The sequence below is a fragment of the Felis catus genome, chromosome B2, assembly GCF_018350175.1.
Source record: "Felis catus isolate Fca126 chromosome B2, F.catus_Fca126_mat1.0, whole genome shotgun sequence".
Classification (NCBI taxonomy): Eukaryota; Metazoa; Chordata; class Mammalia; order Carnivora; family Felidae; genus Felis; species Felis catus.
The window spans coordinates 85312078-85332257 of NC_058372.1; the positions used below are offsets into that span (position 1 = coordinate 85312078).

At 35.2% G+C, this 20180-nt stretch overlaps 1 long non-coding RNA gene across 1 annotated transcript in view; it reads right to left on the reverse strand.

Annotated features, from left to right (window-relative positions):
- The window catches only part of LOC109500196, a 39277-nt gene extending 31887 nt beyond the window's left edge, over window positions 1-7390 (reverse strand). Inside the window, exon 1 of the long non-coding RNA XR_002157837.3 lies at window positions 7298-7390. This is a non-coding gene — a long non-coding RNA (uncharacterized LOC109500196). The remainder of the gene's footprint in view (window positions 1-7297) is intronic.
- Window positions 7391-20180: the final 12790 nt, after the last annotated feature.

The window sequence follows — 20180 nt, forward strand, 5'->3', positions numbered from 1 at the left end:
CATTCCGACACATGCTTTATAATTTCCATCAATCACTGAGGACAGTCCAAAGATTAAATAGGATTGATGGTTAATACTGCCACTAATCTAAACACAGCCATCCAATGGTTATATTCTCAAAGCTGTTCTGGTTTCTATGGTCCCATTTGTAGCTGGGAAAAGAGCTGTGTCACTCTTGAGGGGTCTGTTCTCTTGTGTAAGAGCACAGGAGGCCTCAGCTAGTGTTAGAAGATGCTAAATTCTGAAATTCACTTATTTCCAAAGAAGCCCAATTGTTAAGGACATTCTAAAGGACTTATCATCTGTAAAATCAGAAGGAAAGCAGCCTATTCATTTAGTGCTCTTTGGAAAGAAACCAAGTCATCCCCTTCTATCATTGAGAATTCTGCCAAAGACATGGGACTCTGTGGGCAATGGAGGTCAGACTAGTCCCAACCCACCCCTGTGAGTAACATTAAAAAAAAAAAAAAAAAAGCTTCTCGGAAACATTTGGAATCATGGTAAATGTTTCCTGCCTACACAGAATATCCTTTAAAACTTCTCAGGAGTTAAGTCTCCAACTGTGGAAACATTTGTATAAATTATATGTAGATTAGGCACTCTGTATATGCATTATATAAAACTGAACTCTCTATTCACTTTTATAACCCTCTGAATTTTAACTGAAGGCATTGATTTTTAAATTTTCCCTAGTAAGAGCAGTTGATTTCATATCTACAGCTACCATTTAAGGGTTATATAAATTTTAAAACGTCTTTGAGAATGAATAGCAATAATATATAGAGTGCTTATAAATATTTATATAATACAACATAATATAGAGCATTAATAAAATATGTATAGCTTATTGTATACTAGGTACTGTTCTAAGTTCTTCAGAAGCTGTAAGTAAACAGTGAATTGTTTTGAGATTCTGATGTAATTATTGTGAATTATATCAATTAGAATGACTACTTTTTAAAGTTTTTATTTAAATTGCAGTAGTGAACATACAATATAATATTAATTTTAGATGTACAATATAGTGATTTAACACCTCCATAAAACACCCAGTGCTCATCACAAGTGCACCCATTAATCCCCATCACCTCTTTAACCCATCCCCTCACCCACCTCCATTCTGGTAACCATCAGTTTGTTCTCTATAGTTAAGAGTCTGTTTCTTGGTTTGCCCTCTCTCTCTTTTCTTGCCCTTTGCTCATTTGTTTTGTTTCTTAAAGTATACATCTGGGTGAAATCCTATCGTATTTGTCTTTCTCTGACTGACTTCTTTCACTTAGCATAATACTCTCTTACTCCATCCGTGTTGTTGCAAATGGCAAGATTTCATTCTTTTTTATGGCTGGATAATATTCCATCAGATACATATGACACCTCTTCCTTATCTAGTCATCAGTTGATGGACACGAGCTGTTTCCATAATTTAGCTATTGTAGATAATGCTGCTATAAACATTGGGAGATCATATTTTCCTTTGAATTAGTATTTTTGTATTCTTTGGGTAAATACCTACTAGTGTAATTACTGGATCCTGGGGTAGTTCTATTTTTAACTTTTTGAGGAAACTTCATACTGTTTGCCAGAGTGGCTTTACCGGTTCTCAGTCTCATCAGTATTGCAAGAGGGTTCTCTTTCTCCACATCCTCCCCAACACCTGTTGTTTCTTGTATTGTTGATTTTAGCCATTCTGACAGGTGTGAGGTGATATATCATTGTCTTTTTTATTTACATTTCCCTGATGATGAGTGATGTGCAGCATCTTTTCATGGGTCTGTTGGCCATTTGAATGTCTTCTTTGGAAAAATGTCTTTTCCTATCTTCTGCCTATTTTCGATCAGATTACTTATTTTTTGGTGGTTGACTTTCATAAGTTCTTTATATATTTTAGATACTAACCCTTACCAGACATGTCCTTTGCAAATATCTTCTCTTAATCCATAGGTTGTCTTTTAGTTTTGTTGATCATTTCCTTCACTGTGCAGAAAATTTTTATTTTACTGTAGTCCCAATAGTTTATTTTTTCTTTTGTTTCCCTTGCTTTAGGTTATGTACTGGAAAGAAATTGCTATGACTGATGTCAAAGAAGTTACTGTCTATGTGCTCTTCTAGAACTTTTATGGTTTCTGGTCTCACACTTAGGTCTGTCATCCATTTTGAATTTATGTTTGTATCCAGTGTAAGAAGGTGGTCCACTTTTATTCCTCTGCATGTTGCTGTCCAGTGTTCCCAAAACCATTTTCTGAAGAGACTTTCTTTAGCCCATTGGATATTCTTTACTGCTTTGTTGAAGATTAATTGACCATAATAGTTGTGAGTTCATTTCTGGGTTTTCTATTCGGTTCTATTGACCTACATGTCTATTTTGTGCCAGTACCATACTGTTTTAATTAGTACAGCTTTTAATATAACTTGAAGTCTGGAATTGTGATGCCTTCTTTTCTTTTTTAAGGTTGCTTTGGCTATTTGGGGTCTATTGTGGTTCCATACAAGTTTTAGGATTATTTTTTCTAGTTCTGTGAAGAATGCTGGTGGTATTTGGTAGGGATTACATTAAATGTAGAATATTATTTAATGTGTAAAAATACATTTAAATGATAATGCATATTATTAAATAATCCAATTAGAGATTTATGTGTTTTGTGCTGTCAGAATAAAATTCTGTGGCTGTGAAATAAGTTTTGCCATATTGCCATCATTAGTATATAGCTAATATGTCCAATTCTAAACTGAATACTATTCTGATTGTTTAGTGTTATTTAGATCTGTCTCTTACTATTCTTTTACCAGGTATTCTGGTAAAGTTCTGGTCAGTTTACAGATGAACAATTCTAGTTTTTAACTTGGTTGCTCTTAAGCCTCTGTATTTTCTCCATAGTTTTACTTTTAATGAGGTGTACAAAATAAAACCATCCTTTTTAATCAGTATTATGGCTACGTTGATCATTTTTAGTATGGTCTGTGTTGAATATTGTTAGGGCAAGTATAGTCTACTTTATTTTCCATATTGCCAAGTATGACAACATATTGTGTTTAAATTCTTGTTTGATAACTCTTCTAAAATTCTTTATTTTTACATGTGCAGTATTTTATATGAATCATTCATCTATGAGTTTAAAATAAAACAATTTCACTGTTTCATTTGGCCAGGGGCATACCTTCTTTCCTCCCCATTAATCTTCTCTTTAAATACTAACAAGCTATATTTCTTCTATGTTTTCAGTTCATATGTTCTAGATTGAATTTCAGTCTTATATCTATTAAAAGAATGTTTATGAAAAATACGATCCCTAAAGAGAATAACTTTAGAGAACTTGTCTATTGTTCCAATGGATTCTGCATACTTTAAATATGATATTTTAAAATCCACAAAATAATTTAGTTTTATGAGAATCCAATGTCCATTTGAAAGAAGGAAAGCCATTTATAGAAATTAATCCAAGGGAAAAATTAACACAATTATCCTTAGACTAAAGCAGGTTCATAATCTCTGGTATGTCAAATAGGATTTCACTCTGTAATAGTAATACATTAAAAAATATGCCTACCAAGTATTGAAAAATGGACTCCAATGGCATAAAAGGAAAACAGAATATATGAAATTATTGACAACATTTTAATTTTCTTTGGAAGTTAACTGAAATGTCCTTATATATTATTAAAATAGAAATTCATACCAAAATTCGCATTTTGAGAGCCATGGACAAAACAGTGTTTAACTTTATCCTAGTCATTTCTCTTGGAGCTATAATTACAGATTTTTTTTCATCAGTCTATTCTCAGTCTGAGATTTCAGTTCTGATTGGTATTGTAGGTTTAATTTCTGGGTGCTAACAGAAGAGCAAAAGAGATAACATTAGTTAAGTGTCTATTATGTCTATTAAGAGTCATTAAATCTCAGGATAACTTCTCGATTAGGTATATAAAAGAATGAAGATCTTTAAGAAAGTGGCTGTTACAGAAAATCCTTATTGAATACAGCATCAGTTATGATAGGCAGAACATGGCAATATAAGTCCATGAGAAAATAAACAAAACAGACTTTCATCAAATGCAGGGAAATTGATAATCTCAGTAGCACTTAGATCCTCAACATTTATCGTTGTTAACCAAATGCAAAATTTGCATCAGAAATGCTGTGGCTAATTCGTTCTCTCAATTTATTATCGTGAACAGTAACTACTGAGTGGAATTAACTGTGCTAGACTAGAGATTGACAAGAGATTTAATGAGTGTTTATTTTTTAACACAGATCAAATAACATCATTCATGCACACATGGAAATTGTAGTATAAAGAAATGGTGTCATCATCATGAACAACTAAAATGGAATTTACCATGTGACTCACTGATCCTAAGAATAAAGTCTTTCAAATCCAGTATCATTAAAAATGCTAATATTTCAATTATACAGGCATTCTCTAATGTCCTAAGCATCAGGTCAACAGAAAGATGTGGAAAGCTATAATTTTAGAATTAAAACAAAGATATTAGATCATCATATTAAACTCAAGCTACTAATAAGATCAAAGGTCATTCTTATCTCTATACTTTAAGAGAATAGGTAACAGTTTTTTTTCTAATTATATTTTTTCCTTACAATTTAAATGCCTAGGATATGTAGGGAGGAGAATATGAAATTTACCAAAGGAAAATATAGCTTATTTCTTCTTGTTAAATAATAACTAAATTTTCTGGAAATTTCATTGGACATGGTCCAAAAAAAAAAAAAAAGATTTCACTGCTAACTTATTAGTTTCCAGCATCATCAAGAATATGTTCAAATTTGTCTCTGAAATCAATGAGGTGTCCTGCCAAGAACTCTTGATCATAAAACATAAAGTTGTATTGATCTCTCCTCAATGGGGGTGGGGTGGGGTTAAAATGTCTTTTAATAAAAAACAAATGGGTGTGTGGAGATCATAAAATTCTGTGCAAACAATATTCTAAGTCCTATTAACCTCCATGCTATCATGGTTAAGAACAGTTTTCAAACATCACATAATGAAATGATTATACTAAGGCAAGTTTCTGAGGAGAAGAAGGGATGATTAAAACACCAAGAATTTACCAGAGCTGCAAGAAGAGAAGTGTTGAGTGGGTCAGTAGACATATTTACTGTTAAAAAATCTACATAAATGAGCCTAGACAGAGAAAGCATCTGTGAATTTGTTAAATTTGAAAACTCTGAGGAGAATAATAAATATAGCACAGGCAGCATGAAAAAAAAAAGTCCGTGAAATTTGGCAGTCTACTGTGCTAAAAGTAGTTGTATGTACAAAAATGGAACCTTGTACAGCTGGCTTAAGTATAAAGAACCAAAATGGAGAGCCAAAAACTCTAGTACATTAAGAGCCCTTATAGAATATTCAATAAAAAAATAAGTGTCTATTAATATTAAGGACTGTATTTTGGGCATGTAGTTGAGAAAAAGAAAATACAGGGGTTTAGAAAAATATGTTAGAAGAGACAAAATGATTGATGTGAAAGTAATATCAGTTTATTACCATACACCATCACTGAAATGTATGTGGTCACTATTCATCTAGCTATCTTTTAGACAGTGTAGTAGAGTTAGTTAAATCTTACATGCCACATAATATCAAATAATTATTTTTCTGCTCACAGAAAATGTACCTTGTGAGGAGGATAGGGGCAATGGTTTCTAACACTGGTTGTAAACCTATACATTTATTAACATGTTTAATTATTTTAAATTAAATTATTTAGTACCTATTGAAAGTACACATTGAAAGCATTTTAATGTGTTGCAGAGTTTTACATTTCACCAGGTACATAGGACAATGTTGAATGATAATTTTTCAAAACATATCTCCAAACTACTACCATTTTAAATCACTGTCCTACTTCTCTCTTCAGCAGCAAACATTTTAAGAGAGAATTGTACTTGAATCTGTAACTGTCAGAGACAAACTTTTACCATGTTGGTAGAAGCTGAGGTGGGATGGTTTATCTCCTACTTTGACTCTATTGTGAAGACAAGATGTTTATTAGAGTCTACTTGAATCCAAGAAGTTCTCTTACATGACTTCTGTGCCATAGTAAATTTGGGACTGAGTTTAGTCATTTACTCACCTACTCATTTATTACTTCAAAAATATTTATTGTTAACTATAGTCTGATTTTGTGCTAGGTGCTGGGGATATAGCAATCACTAGAAAATACAGGGCCCTGCACCTTTTATTTGGGAATAACTGAAAGAGGAATTCTTCTTATTAAATTAAAAAAAAATGACTACATTTAATAAATCATTAAATTACAGACAATGAATCACGAATATCTCCAAGGGAGCAGTATACTATATATTAGAGTCTACGATTAATATCCTTCTTAAGGGTTGATAATAACTTGCAAGACTACAAGGTTACAACTGTTTTATTCCATTTACTATCTGTCCTCATGCTCTTGGTCTTTCATTTTCTGAAGTTGCTTAGTCCTTATTGATACCATCAGTTGATACATGAGTTGATCATTGTCTCACAGGGCCTCCATCCTCATTTCAAGAGGGACTGCCGACTCCCTCACCAAGTGTGCTAGCATGATATTTCCATCATCCCTAGGGTTTGCTACCCTTGTCATAGAACCTCATAACTGTGTGTTTTCTCATTCTCCTTTGTCTCTTGTCTCTTTCATTTCTTCTGTATGCCTCATGCACTGGGAGGTATACATGGGGATGCTTCCTTTGCTGCCTTTCCTATCCCAGGATATTGGATGGCCTCCCTTCCCTCTCTTTGTCCTCCTCACTTATAGTCTATAATACTCTGTTGTCTAGACTCTTTTTTTCCATCTATTCATCAATTTTAACTTTCAGATTTTGGTCAAGGAAAAAGAAGTTATCTATTCATTTCTCAGTAAACCACATTGTTTTAGGTGAAAAACATTACCATCCATGTCCTGTGGAAAGGGCTCCAAGAAACTGTTAAACTTGATTTTTAAGTACCATTCTTTTCATTTTATAAATGTTCATAGCTGGATAATTGTATTGTGAATCTCACCACAAGCTGTAAATATAGTGATCCACTTAGCACATTGATGCTTTTGGCCTTTGCATGATGGCACACTTCTTTGTACATGGCCCGATTACCGATGGCCACACTGATGATGTCTCTTTTTGGATGCAGTTGGAAAATTTGCCTGTCATCATTTCTTCAGAATTAACATCTCTAAAAATGAAGTTATCTGAATATTGTCCAAACCACTCAAGGTTTCCTTTTCCTACTCACTTTCCTACTTCTAATATCATCTACTCAAAATAGGCTAAACAAGCTGAGTCCCTTACCTTCATCGATGCTCATCTGCCTTGAAACTCCTAACATCCTGGGGTTTTTAATTTCACCTGCCCAAACATTTCTTCTTCCTTATTCTAAATTCTAAATTCTAAATTCTAATTCTTCTTTATTCTAAATTTATTCTAAATTCCCTAATAGATTTCCTCATTAACTTTATTCTTATTTAATTTATTCTACTTAATGTTTCAAGTTTTTATTTAAATTCTATTCAGTTAACATATAGTGTAATTCTAGTTTCAGGAGTAGAATTTAGTGATTTATCACTTACATATAATACCCAGTGTCTATCACAACAAGTGCTCTCCTTAATATCGGAAAGACTCCACCAAAAAATTGCTAGAACTGAAACACAAATTGAGCAAAGTCACAGGATACAAGAAATCTGTTGCATATCTATATACCAATAATGAATCAGCAGAAAGGGAAATCAAGGAATCAATCACATTTGCAATTACACTGAAAACCATAAGATACCTAGGAATCAAAAGAGGTAAAAGATCTGTACTCTGAAAACTGTAGAACGCTTATGAAAGAACTTGAAGATGATACAAGGAAATGGGAAGACATCCCATGGGATGCTCATGGATTGGAAGAGCAAATATTGTCGAAATGTCAATAGTACCCAAAGCAATCTATACATTTAATGCAACCCCTATCAAAATACCACCAGCATTTTTCACAGAGCTAGCACAAACAATCCTAAAATTTGTATGGAACCACAAATGATCCTGAATAGCCAAAACAATCCTGAAAAAGAAAAGCAAAGCTGGAGGCATCACATTCTGGACTTCAAGCTGTATTACAAAGCTGTAGTCTTCAGGATAACATGGTCCTGGCACAAAAACAGACACATAGATCAATGGAACATAATAGAAAACCCAGAAATGGACCCATAACTATATGGTCAGCCAATCTCAACAAAGCAGGAAAGAGTATCCAATGGGAAACAAAGACAGTCTCTTCAACAAATGGTGTTGGGAAAACTGGACAGCAGCGTGCAGAAGAATGAAAATGGACCATATTTCTTACACCATGCACAAAAATAAATTCAAAATGGATGAAAAACCTAAATGTAAGACAGGAAACCATCTAAATTCTAGAGGAGAACAGAGGCAGCAACCTCTTTGACATTGGCTGGACCAAGTTCTTACTAGACATGTCTCCAGAGGCCGGGGAAGCAAAGTAAAAGTGAACTATTAGGACTTCTTCAAGAAGCTTCTGCACAGTGTAGGAAACTATCAATGAAATAAAAAGACAACCTTTGGAATGAGAGAAGGTACTTGCAAATTGCATATATGATAGGGGGTTAGTATCCAAAATCTATAAAGAACTCATCAAACTCAACATCCAAATTTCAAATAATCCAGTTGAAAAATAGGCAGATGACATGAATAGACATTTTTCCAAAGAATACATCCAGATGGCTAACAGACACATGAAAAGATGCTCAATATCACTCATCATCAGGGAAACACAAATCAAAACTAAAATGAGATGCCTCCTTGTTAACTTTAAGTGAGAGTATTTTACTCTTACAACAGATCTTCCCATCTACATTCACCCTTATTTTTGCAGCCCAATCACCCAATTTTCTTTTTGATATGTCATTCTGATTTTAAGAAGCCTGCAAAATCTCTCTAATGCCTAGAAAATAAAGCCCACATTCAAATCTTACTCCTTATTTGTTTTTGTTCATCTACCCTACTCCCCAGGGCATCTCCTTTCCCCTGAATATTATTTATACTTCTCTTATCTGTTCCTTCTAATAAAATATCTCTACTTGTAGAATGTTCTCCCAGTGTCTTCACTGCCATGCCTCTTCTCTAAACCTTATGTCCAAATCTTGCCCATGTTCAAATCACAATAAAAATATCACTCTGTCTATAGTCCTACCTGCAAGATCCATTGTCTTCCTCTATACTCATCATTAACTCCCTTTGTTTGTCTTTCTCAATTTCATTATGTTAATTTGTTTATGTGATCAGTTTGTTTTGCTTTGGTTTTTTGTTATGGTTTACAATTTCTTATTCAAAGTATATTGTGGAAAATATTTTTTTTTTCTCCTGGAATTCAAATTCACCTTGAGAGAAATTACTGTGTTACCTTATTTAATAAAAAGAAACAGATTTGTAGTCAGATAGGCCTAGCCTTTCTGTAGTCCAAGAGACTCTAAGTGATTTGGGGCAATATGTGGACTAGATCCTTGCATGCATAAGCAATTTTAACCTCAACATGAGGAAGTCAGTTTAATTATCAGTAATGAAAAATTAAACGCAATCTGTGACGGTGAGATGAGAATCTTACAATGTCTAGCTGTCTTCCAAGCCTAGAAACCTAAGGGATAGGATGTCAGCATTCTGGGGGCCCTGAGGCCTCTGCATTATTCTTGCTTTTTGACTCATCCTGCTCTGTGAGGAAATCACCCATGTCTTGCTAATAGGCTACTCTGAAGTCTTTTCAAGGTTGTAGATTTTCACCAGCCTTTTTTACCTAGAGATGTTCATGATCACGTTTCTGATTTGGCTGGAAAAGATTATCCATCCAACATTCAACCATGGCTCTTCTCACATGGCAAGCTCCCCAAAAGGAAAATAAAAAGTCTTATACTCTCCTCTATTGTTTAATTGTTCCTGCAAGAGACAAGATTAGAAAAATAGTTTTTAAAATATTAGAAAAATATTGACAGTGACACCTAAGTTTTATGTAGGTAATGTTGGCTGAAATAGACTCAAAAGATACAAAGAGAGAAGAGGCTGAGGGATGGTCCAGGCAGAGGCCTTCACTCTGCAGCAGTTATGACAAGGGGGGCGTGCTCAGGCTACCCAGAGCGAGGCTCTCCCTTATAGTAGAAAGCCAAGAGAGAGGTTATAGAAATCCTTTAAAACCTTCGGCTGCACCACCCAGAAACTTCAGCATAAATACTTTACGTAGTAGAAAATAAAACTTAGGAGCTTTTGTGAAATCACAGCACCTAGAAATAAAATCCCAGGGATAGCTGCTGGAATAGTTTTCTAATATAAAGTTATGCACAGTTTTCATTGCCAAGGCTACGTGTCACAAGGTCGAATCGGCACTAAAGAGGAGATTACGCAAATGTATAAATAGCAGGAGGCCAAGAGAGCAACTGTTCACCATAATGTTTGACTTAAAAAGATGTAACTGATTAAGTGTAGAGTTAAGTGTAGAAGGACAGCAACATTGTAACTTACAAGGAGTTACCCTCCTAAGTGATTAGCAAAGTAACTTCACCAGCTTGGCTCAATAAGGAGCATAGAAAAAGAAGAAATAGTGTCCAGAAATGCTTACAATTGGGGAGGAGAAAGGAGGACTAGTGAAGAATTCTTGGGGAAGAGTGTCCAGAGGATTTAGAAAGAAGCCTGACTGTGAGGGAAGAGGCTTTGCAGACAGACAAGCGTGAACACAATCAGAGCTCCTCTTTTCACCTAGTTGTAGTGTGATTTTGAGCAAGTTGTTTACCAATTCTGAGCTATCATTCTTTTGCAAAAATGAGGTGACTGCATTTGCCCAGAATAAAAATGGAATAAATAAAAAATTGACTATATACGCATATATACTTGGCACAGTGAATATGCAAAAAATGGCAGCTATTTGGGACTAAAGCCAGATATAGTATCATGAAGGCTATAATCCTTACGTCTAAGGTCAACTTGAAATTTAATAGATCAATGGGAATTATTTATCATCACTCTATTTCTATCATCACATCAAATCTGAAATTGACAGACATAAAAACATAAATAGATAATTTTCTGCTTCCTAACCTCCTAGGTCCCCAACCTCCTTTACAAAACAAAACAAAACAAAACAAAACAAAACAAAACAAAACAAAACAAGTTTTGAGCTAATTTCATCACTGAACTTAGTATGTAGCAGTTGCTTAGAACATTCTTGTTTTACTACCACAAATGGCAGGAAAGACTCCTATTTGGATAATGTCGAGTACACCATCCAGTGTTAGCATTTCAAGTCAAGGCTAACTTGCGATGGCACAGCTAGACAGCTCTCTTCCCGTCATCCCCGGAAGCTCAGGAGAGCCAAACAGTGGTTGTACCTGCAGTTAAAATTTACCATTTGTGAGCAAAATTTTAAACTGCAGTATAGAATTACTTTACCATTGATGCAAAAGCAGTTTACTTTTTAAGCACGCTTCATTTTAGAGATTTCCTATGGCACAAAATTTATAACAAACTAAAACTAAAAGCTTGCCTATAAACCAGAAATCTAGAAATCCAGAGACAATATATTCAAAAATGTGGTTTATAGACAGGCTTCAAATCTTATTGACAAATAAATATGTATGGGTATATACATGTATAAATGCATATGCATATTTAAAATGTAAAATAAACATTTTAGACATACATCATACTGTATATATTTCTAAATACATTATTTTTTCAATTGAATAATACCTCATAGATATGGTGTATCACATTAAGTATCCTTGAAAACATGATTTTAGTTATTATATCTTTTTGTATCATTAAGTCAAATAATTTTCTCTCTTGGCAATTTAGGCATCGTTTTTGTATTTTGTTTTAATATTAAGATAATACTATAAAAAACATATATCAAATATATGTGCACACACACAGTCATGGCTATCACTGAAGTTTTATTTTATTTGTGATACATTTACTTTATTATTTATATAACCTTGACTAGACAATTTTTTATATTTATGATGTTTAATGTCCAAGTACAAATAAATTTCTACGCACGTACTAGTTCTTGATTTGTTTTAGGAGATGTGCTATGGAGGTAGAAATGCAGAAATTTGTATTTGTTAACATCTTATTATTATCATTTCTTATTTATTGCTGTTAAAGGCCCTTATTTCCATAGGCCTCTGTGGAATTCTCTCCTGTGTTTTATCTCTAATCCCTGTCACTAAAGACCAATGCTGTCATTTCCTGCTGGTTAATGGAGAGCTCCATCCTGTGGCCACTCTTCAAGCACTTCAATCCTTCAAAACCAGACACTGCACAGCTCTCACATCTAATTAGTTTTGAAAGCCTATTGATTACTCCCTGCAAAGATCCCCTCACATCTGCTGCCTCATTTCCAGACCCAGTGGCTCTGCACTAATTCTGGCCTTATCATTCCACCTCTGAACCACTGCAATCATTTCCTAACTCTTTAACTCACCAACATGGCCCCATGACGTAAATTACAAAGATGAACACTCAGTATCTCTCAACATACTGTCCTCCATGATCCTTTCTCTATAGCTATTCAGGTATTCTCAATAACCCTGTAATCACCTTGAAATCACCACTAAAATTTTCCCCAACCTACTCCTGCAGCCTAGAATGCACCCCTCCCCTTCTCTTCTCCTTTCCCTTCCCCATTCCACCCTTCAGAAATTCACTTGTACCTCAAGCCTCACATCAACTTCTTCCACCTCTCCCTAAGCTTAAAGCACTCTGTCTTCTCTCTGAATTTCTATTACACTTGTTGTGGGTCCTCCAATTTCCTTGGTCTTTCTGTCTCCCTGTTTCCTCATTGGCAAAATGGGTATAATGTCAGCAACATACCTCATAGAATTAATATAAAGATTGGATGATGGGATCTGTGCTTAGAAACAAATACTTCCGGACATTGTAAATGCTCAGTAAATTTCGTTTTGCTATTAAAACGAAGTGGATGAATATCATAATGATGTTGTGTTAACTCATTATTTATATTTCCTGTTGGCCTGCATCGGTACTCCCCAAGTAGAAAAAAAAATTTTCCTGCAGAATAGAGACTGTCTTCCTATTTTGCTTCTTATAGAATGTCTTATATAAAGTGGATGTCTCAGGACTACTTATTGATTAATGTGTTCCTTTAAGCACAAGAGGGCTGAGGGGCGGTACTGCTGTCAACATTCCCTTCGTAGGACCTGTAGCACTTCAGGAATATTGCACAACTATGAAGAAAATGAACGTTAGTCTCTGTGAATGAATCTGAGTAGATTTTTATTGCAAGAAAACTTGTCAGCCTCACAATAAAATAATTTTGATGAACACATAAAAAATAGGAAAAAAAAACAGCCCTTGTCTTAGTTCAGGCTGCTATAACAAATGGCCGCAGGTTAGGCAGCTCAAACAACAACATTTATTTCTCGTAGTTTTAGAACTTGGATGTCCAAGATCATGGTGTTTGCGTAGTCAGGTTCTGGTGAGAGCCTTTTTCTGGTTTACAGAGGCCTGACTTCTTTCTATATCCTCGCATGGTAGAAAGAAAGCTAGCTAGATCTCTGGCCTCTTATGGTAAGGGCACTAATTCCATTCATGAGGCCTCTGCTCTCATGACCAAATTACCTCCCAATGGTGGCACTTCCAAATACCATTACTTTGGGATTTGGGTTTCAATATTTAACATTCCAAACTCAACATTCAGGAAGGGAAGGGGAAATATGCGTAGCATTATGTCCCTGGCCTTATCTCTCATCTATTTACCCTGTGAAGTCTGCTCATAGTTTTTTTTTTTCTTAATGTTTATTAATTTTTGAGAGAGAGAACGAGAGAGAGAGAGAGAGACAGACAGAGAGAGAGACAGAGACAGAGAGAGTACAAGCAGGGGAGGGACAGAGAGATCTGCTCTTTTTGAAGGCTGGTAACAGCTCATAACTCTGTGCCTTCAAGACTGAAATAACCTCATTTACTAGATCTCCTGCAGACCCAGGACATCCCTTGGACTCCCCCCAACATCCTATATACTGGAACTTTGTTAAATTAACACTTGTTGAGCAGACCCCCAGGGTGCATATGGTGAGCCACAGTTCAACAAAAGACCACAAGGGCAAGTGGAATAGAGAAGTTTTTGACTCACAGATCCTGGAATAGGTACACAGCACACCTGGAGGAGCCACGTGAGGAAGTCAAAGCAGGGTACAGGTAGAGCATGGGAGGACCTGGGGCACAAGCTTTTATTAACATCCAAAAGTGAAGTGCTTTGGAGTTCCTAAGCTAAGGATGGACTGGTCAATTCAAACCAAGAGGAGTTCTGATTAGCTTCAAGAGGGGAGGAGGCTTATCTAAGGGTTGCATTAGGGGAAGGCACTGGGGAGACTGCTTATCACAGGATTTTGGGGGGAGTCATATCAGGAATTTACATTTACTTTTACTTGTGACTTTGAAGGCTGTTACCTAGGGCTGGAGGGAGGGGCTAGTGTCAGTTCAAGGCAAGCCACGTGACCACACAATATGGATGCCAAGAGAGCAATATTATGGAGTAATTTAAATACATTCTCAACATCACAGTGAACAGTAATAATACATCAACCAGGTTACACTTATCTCCTAGCATTCCCTGTCTCAGTTCCCTTACTCAGCCTCCATTCTGTTAATCTAACACTCCAAGTCCTTTTCTCCTAAATCCATTCACATCAGTTTATCTGATTGAAGCATACCTCCCACACATCATCCTTTGACTGCTTATCATTCTTTAGTCTTAGCTTGCATGGTATGTCCTTAGCCTTTTGAGACACTCATTCTAAAATACCCTTCACCTTTTTTTTTCTCCTAAAATTTATTTATTTATTTTTGAGAGAGAGAGAAAGAGTTGGGGGGAGGCAGAGAGAAAATCCGAAGCAGGCTTCAAACCTGACTCAGGGCTCAATCTCACGAATGGTGAGATCATGACTCAAGCTGGAACTGAGTCTGATGCTTAACTAGTTGAGCCACCCAGGCACCCTGACTTCACTCTTATTCTATTGCATATTTTAGTCTGTACGTATTTTGTAATTTTTTTTTTTTTTGGTCTCAAAAAAACAGGAACTTTGTCTCCTTTATGTACTATTACCTAAAAAAATGCTTGCCATATAGTAAGCATTTTATTCTGAAACATGTGCATAAAGAAATAAAGAGGAAAAATGAAATATTAAAAAAATGTTAAAATATTTTTGCTTGTAAATAATTTAAATGTTGGGGCGCCTGGGTGGCGCAGTCGGTTAAGCGTCCGACTTCAGCCAGGTCACGATCTCGTGGTCCGTGAGTTCGAGCCCCGCGTCAGGCTCTGGGCTGATGGCTCAGAGCCTGGAGCCTGTTTCTGATTCTGTGTCTCCCTCTCTCTCTGCCCCTCCCCCGTTCATGCTCTGTCTCTCTCTGTCCCAAAAATAAATAAACGTTTAAAAAATATTAAAAAAAAATAATTTAAATGTTGACTAGTACATTCTTTTAATGAAAGCAGTACACAATTCTCAAAAAGTGTCTCTTAAATTTTTACTGATATTTTTTCCAGTAGAAAGTGGGATTACTGAAATAATGTCAAAATAACGTCTGTTTTAAAATAACTGAAAATTATGATTAATTCTTATTAAGAAGATACTTTATAATATTCAAAAAAATCTCTTAATTTTTTTCTTTCTGATTCTTCCCAAGTGTTACATAGAAATTCATGCCAAAATTTGTAAAGTGTTTTGCATTTCCAATGAATTTTTTTCCCTTTGTTTTATATATGCACCTGTTTTCAACTCCTACATATGTAATTCTCAAAAAAAAAAAAAAAAAAAAAAAAAAAAAAACCTAGGTGAAGAATTGGCATCTACAAAAATCTGGTGTTTCAGAATTACATGTATTCAAATGCAATGGGTCTAATCTGTTCTAAAAAACAGATATAAAAAGATAAGAAAAATATTTTATAAATATGGTTAATATAAGATCATTCTCTCCATAATATAAAAAAGACAAAATTATAATTTTATTTTTATGTTGCTATTTGTTCTATAAATACCTACATATCACTTTATTAAAATTTTATCAAATGACCTAATCACATTGACTAACCTTCCCCTAATGTTCTCCAATACTTTTCCATGAGGAATTTTCCCCAGCATTTGAAATTCCTTCTGACTTTTATTTAAACAGAGTTGAGTTTAATTTCTTTCCCGCATTGCAATAGTCTTGAACGAATTCTTCCTAGCCATTTTCAACAAGCATCCAGTAAAATTTCTCTTTGACAGTTCTTTTACCTAGGTAACCTGCTTTGAGAGAAGCTTAATTTGGCAGACAAGAAAATAATTCAAAGACCAAGCCAAAAGACCTAAGACAGGAAAGGAATCGAAAGACCAAGACAAAAGACCAAAGACAAGAAAGGAATTGAAAGACCTTACTGAAAGGGCCAATAATATAATACCACAACCTGACAAGTGTAGAGTTTGTTTTCCCCTAGGTGAACTAGATGAGTGGGTTGAAGGTGGGAGGAGAATTAAATCAGTTACAGTGAATTAAAGATCAGTGTTTTCTTTACACATTAGATTGGAGTGTAAATGAATTGTGACCCCTTTACTCAAGTTATAGGAAGTTATGGCAGAGCCAACCAAACTCATGAAAGTCACCCTCCTGTTATAAGCCAATCCAGGCACCCTCCCTTCACAGAGAGTATTGGAGGAATCAAGCTGCTCTGAAAATCAATTGACAACAGCTCAGCATTTAAAGTGAAATATGAGCATTTGTGGATGTAAATAGTAACAACTTTTTGAAAATAGCAGTAAGGAACATAAAATAAAGACAGTAAATGATTCTTACACAGACATAATTAAACAATAATGCCATAAGATAAACAGAAGAGGATTAGCATGAGCTGTAAGAGGAGAATTTAAACCAGAAAAGAATGTATATTATTCCCTTAGTCCCTGGCTAAGTGATTTCTTCCAATTCAAGAACTAATAAATTCTTTATGTGTGTGTGTGTGTGTGTGTGTTTGTGTGTGTGTATATATATATATTCTATATATATGTTGATATATATATTCTATATATATATATTGAATATATATATTAGAATATATATATTCTATATATATGTTGATATATATATTCTATATATATGTTCATAGTGGAAAACATATATATATATATATTAAATCAGTTATATATGTGTGTGTGTGTATACATATATGTATATATATATGAGCACTGTAAGAGTGACAGATTACCCTCTACAACTATATTCATGGAATATAATTTAAAATTGATAGACTGGTGTGTGTGTATATATATATATATATATACACACACACACACACACACACACACACACACATATATATATATATGTTTTCTGCTATCAACATAATCCAAAACCCTAATCTACTGTGCATGTTTATTCTTGAGACTATGCCCAAGAGTTATACAAAGTCCAGAAATATGACTTAATACCCAGGCCCTGGAGAGGATCTTTCAACCATTGGCTCTCAGTGTTCACTAGCTACACCCATCATACCCAATTTGAGGATCTTCATGGTCCCTTTGATCTAGAGATCTGTTGCTTTTGTCCCATATTTAGCATGTGAAAATACTTGTCATGGGGAGACACCCAGTACTCACTACCCAGCATGCCCAACATTCATTTCCTTGAGGTTGGCTACTTCCCCGGGGATACAGCCATGGAGCAGGGCATACAGAAATTCTGCCCCCTTCCTAGGCTCTAGGAATTGTGTCTCTATCTCTTGCTTCCCAAAAAACTTCATCCATTCCCTTTCCACTCTGTGACACCAAAATTCTCTGCTTTTAGAGCAGGAGCAAATACAAATTGGATTATGCTACTTATGAGTAAATAAAATGGTATATTAGAAGTTATTTAATGTGACTGAATACTAAAGTTGCAATACAGATTATTCTTGCCAGTTATATTTTTTTCTGAGAATAACTTTGACTATCCAAAGTAAAAATGAAATATTTGATCAACCTATTGTCCTGTCACAAATGTTTACATAAAAACCCCTTTCACAGCATTTCTGGATATTATTTATATTTACACATACATAGGTAGATAGATATGAAAAATATGCACAAAATTACACATAATAATATGAATGCATATATACACACATATCTTAATGTATAGTAAATATATATATATATATATTTTTTTTTCTCGTTTGAGAATATAGTTACAATTACCCTTCACAGATTATTTGGACATTTGCTTCAAGTTCACAGGTAATGACTCATAGATATTGCTGTATAAGGAAACCTAAACCAGGTGAACAATATCTGAAGATTTCTAGTGCCAAGAGTAGAGAGAAGTTATGCAGTTATTACCTATCCATGAATACTGGCTTACTAAGGTTTGCTTCTCTGTGTTTGTTGTGCACTCTGCTTTTATGACAGAGGTGGGATGACTCAGAAACATATTGTGGTTAAAGTTCACACCAGTCTATCAATTTTAAATTATATTCCATGAATATAGTTGTAGAGGGTAATCTGTCACTCTTACAGCGCTCAAATTAAACAGATTATTAAATAATTAATGTATGTGAGCATGTCTAGAATAGTGTCTTTTCTGCCAGGTAGCCTCTCAGTCCATGCTTATGTAAATCCAGCCATGAACTATAAGGAAGGGTACTTATAGTGAGGGTGGTCCTAGATCTTAAGTGTTTTTGTAGTTTAACATGGACTTAAAACATGAAAAGACAGAAATTCGGAGGGCTTGAGACTCTTCAAGTTCATACACTTGGAGTGAGAATTAGAACCTGAGATGCATAATAATGTCCAGGCTGGCAGTCTTTCCACATGCTGTGCTACTTCCCTAGACACTGGTATCATAACAGGATCATACTGCATTAATATGTAGATCCTGATTTGCCATGAAATAGCTCCAGAAAACTTTTTGGCTCTAAAATATAACAGAAAGATTGAATAAGCAATCCAAAACATTTCACAAGTTAAAATCCTATGGAGACAAATGTGTGTTCTCTCACTGTTTCTTCCAGTGAAAACAGACAGGTGGTATCTATAGATTACAGAGCCAGGAACTTGGCTTATTTCTGACTTGTGAGCTCTCACTGCCAACCCCAATCCTGACAGTAACTCATTAAAAGACGTTGGGCAAGCTATTGTTCTCCATATGAGAACAACCTCATGATGCAAAGAGAATGAACACACACCTGACTGAGAGCTGCATTACAGCTGCAAATATTGGCATTGGTGACTTCTTCCTTTAGGAAACAATCTCCTCAGACACAACACTCTCCTTCTTTGATTTTGTGACTCTGTATCATTCTCATTCAGATTATCCTCATCTGACCCTCACCCCTGGCACTCCTGAAGAAATCTGTTCTGCCCTAAATTGTATTCCTGCTTACTGTCCTACCGTAAACTTCAGAAGCCCTAGCCACAGGACTCTTTTTTTCTCTACCCCGAAGTCTCCTTTGATGAAATTGATCTATCATTTCCATTCAGGTGAAATCTGTGTTAGTACTGCAAATTGCTCTTTATATGTGTTGTGGATTGAATGATGTCTTCCCCAAAATTCAATTGTTGAAGTCCTAGTCCCTCGTGCCTCAGACTATGACCTTACTTGAGAATAGGATGGTTACAGATATAATTAGTTAAGATGAGGTTATACTAAAGAAGTGTGGGCTATGAATTCAATATGAGTGCTGTCCTTATAAAAAAGAGAAATTTGAACATATATATGGTGAGAACACGATGTGAAGGTGAAGTCAGAGATTAAGGTGATGATTGTATAAGGCGAGGAATTCCAGAGATTGCCAGGAAACCACTGGGAGTTAGGCAAGAGGCATGGGACAGATTCTTACTTACAGTCCTTAGAAAGGACTAGTCCTACTGAAACTTTGATCTTGGACATCTAGCCTCCAGACCTAAGTGACAGTAAATTTCTGTTGTTTAAGACACTTAATTTGTGTTATGTCATCAAAGCAGTTCTAGCAAACTAATAGAATATCTCAATCACTAGCAGATCGTCATCAAATTCTGTTTCTTCTTCCTTGCGGGTGCACGTCTAGATGATGTTTCCAGCCCCCCTCATAATTAAATGACTCTTCTGGTCAGTGGAAATGTGAGTGAAAGCAATCTACATCTTTTTTAGGCCTGGTCCATAAAAATGTTCACAGGCAATCTCT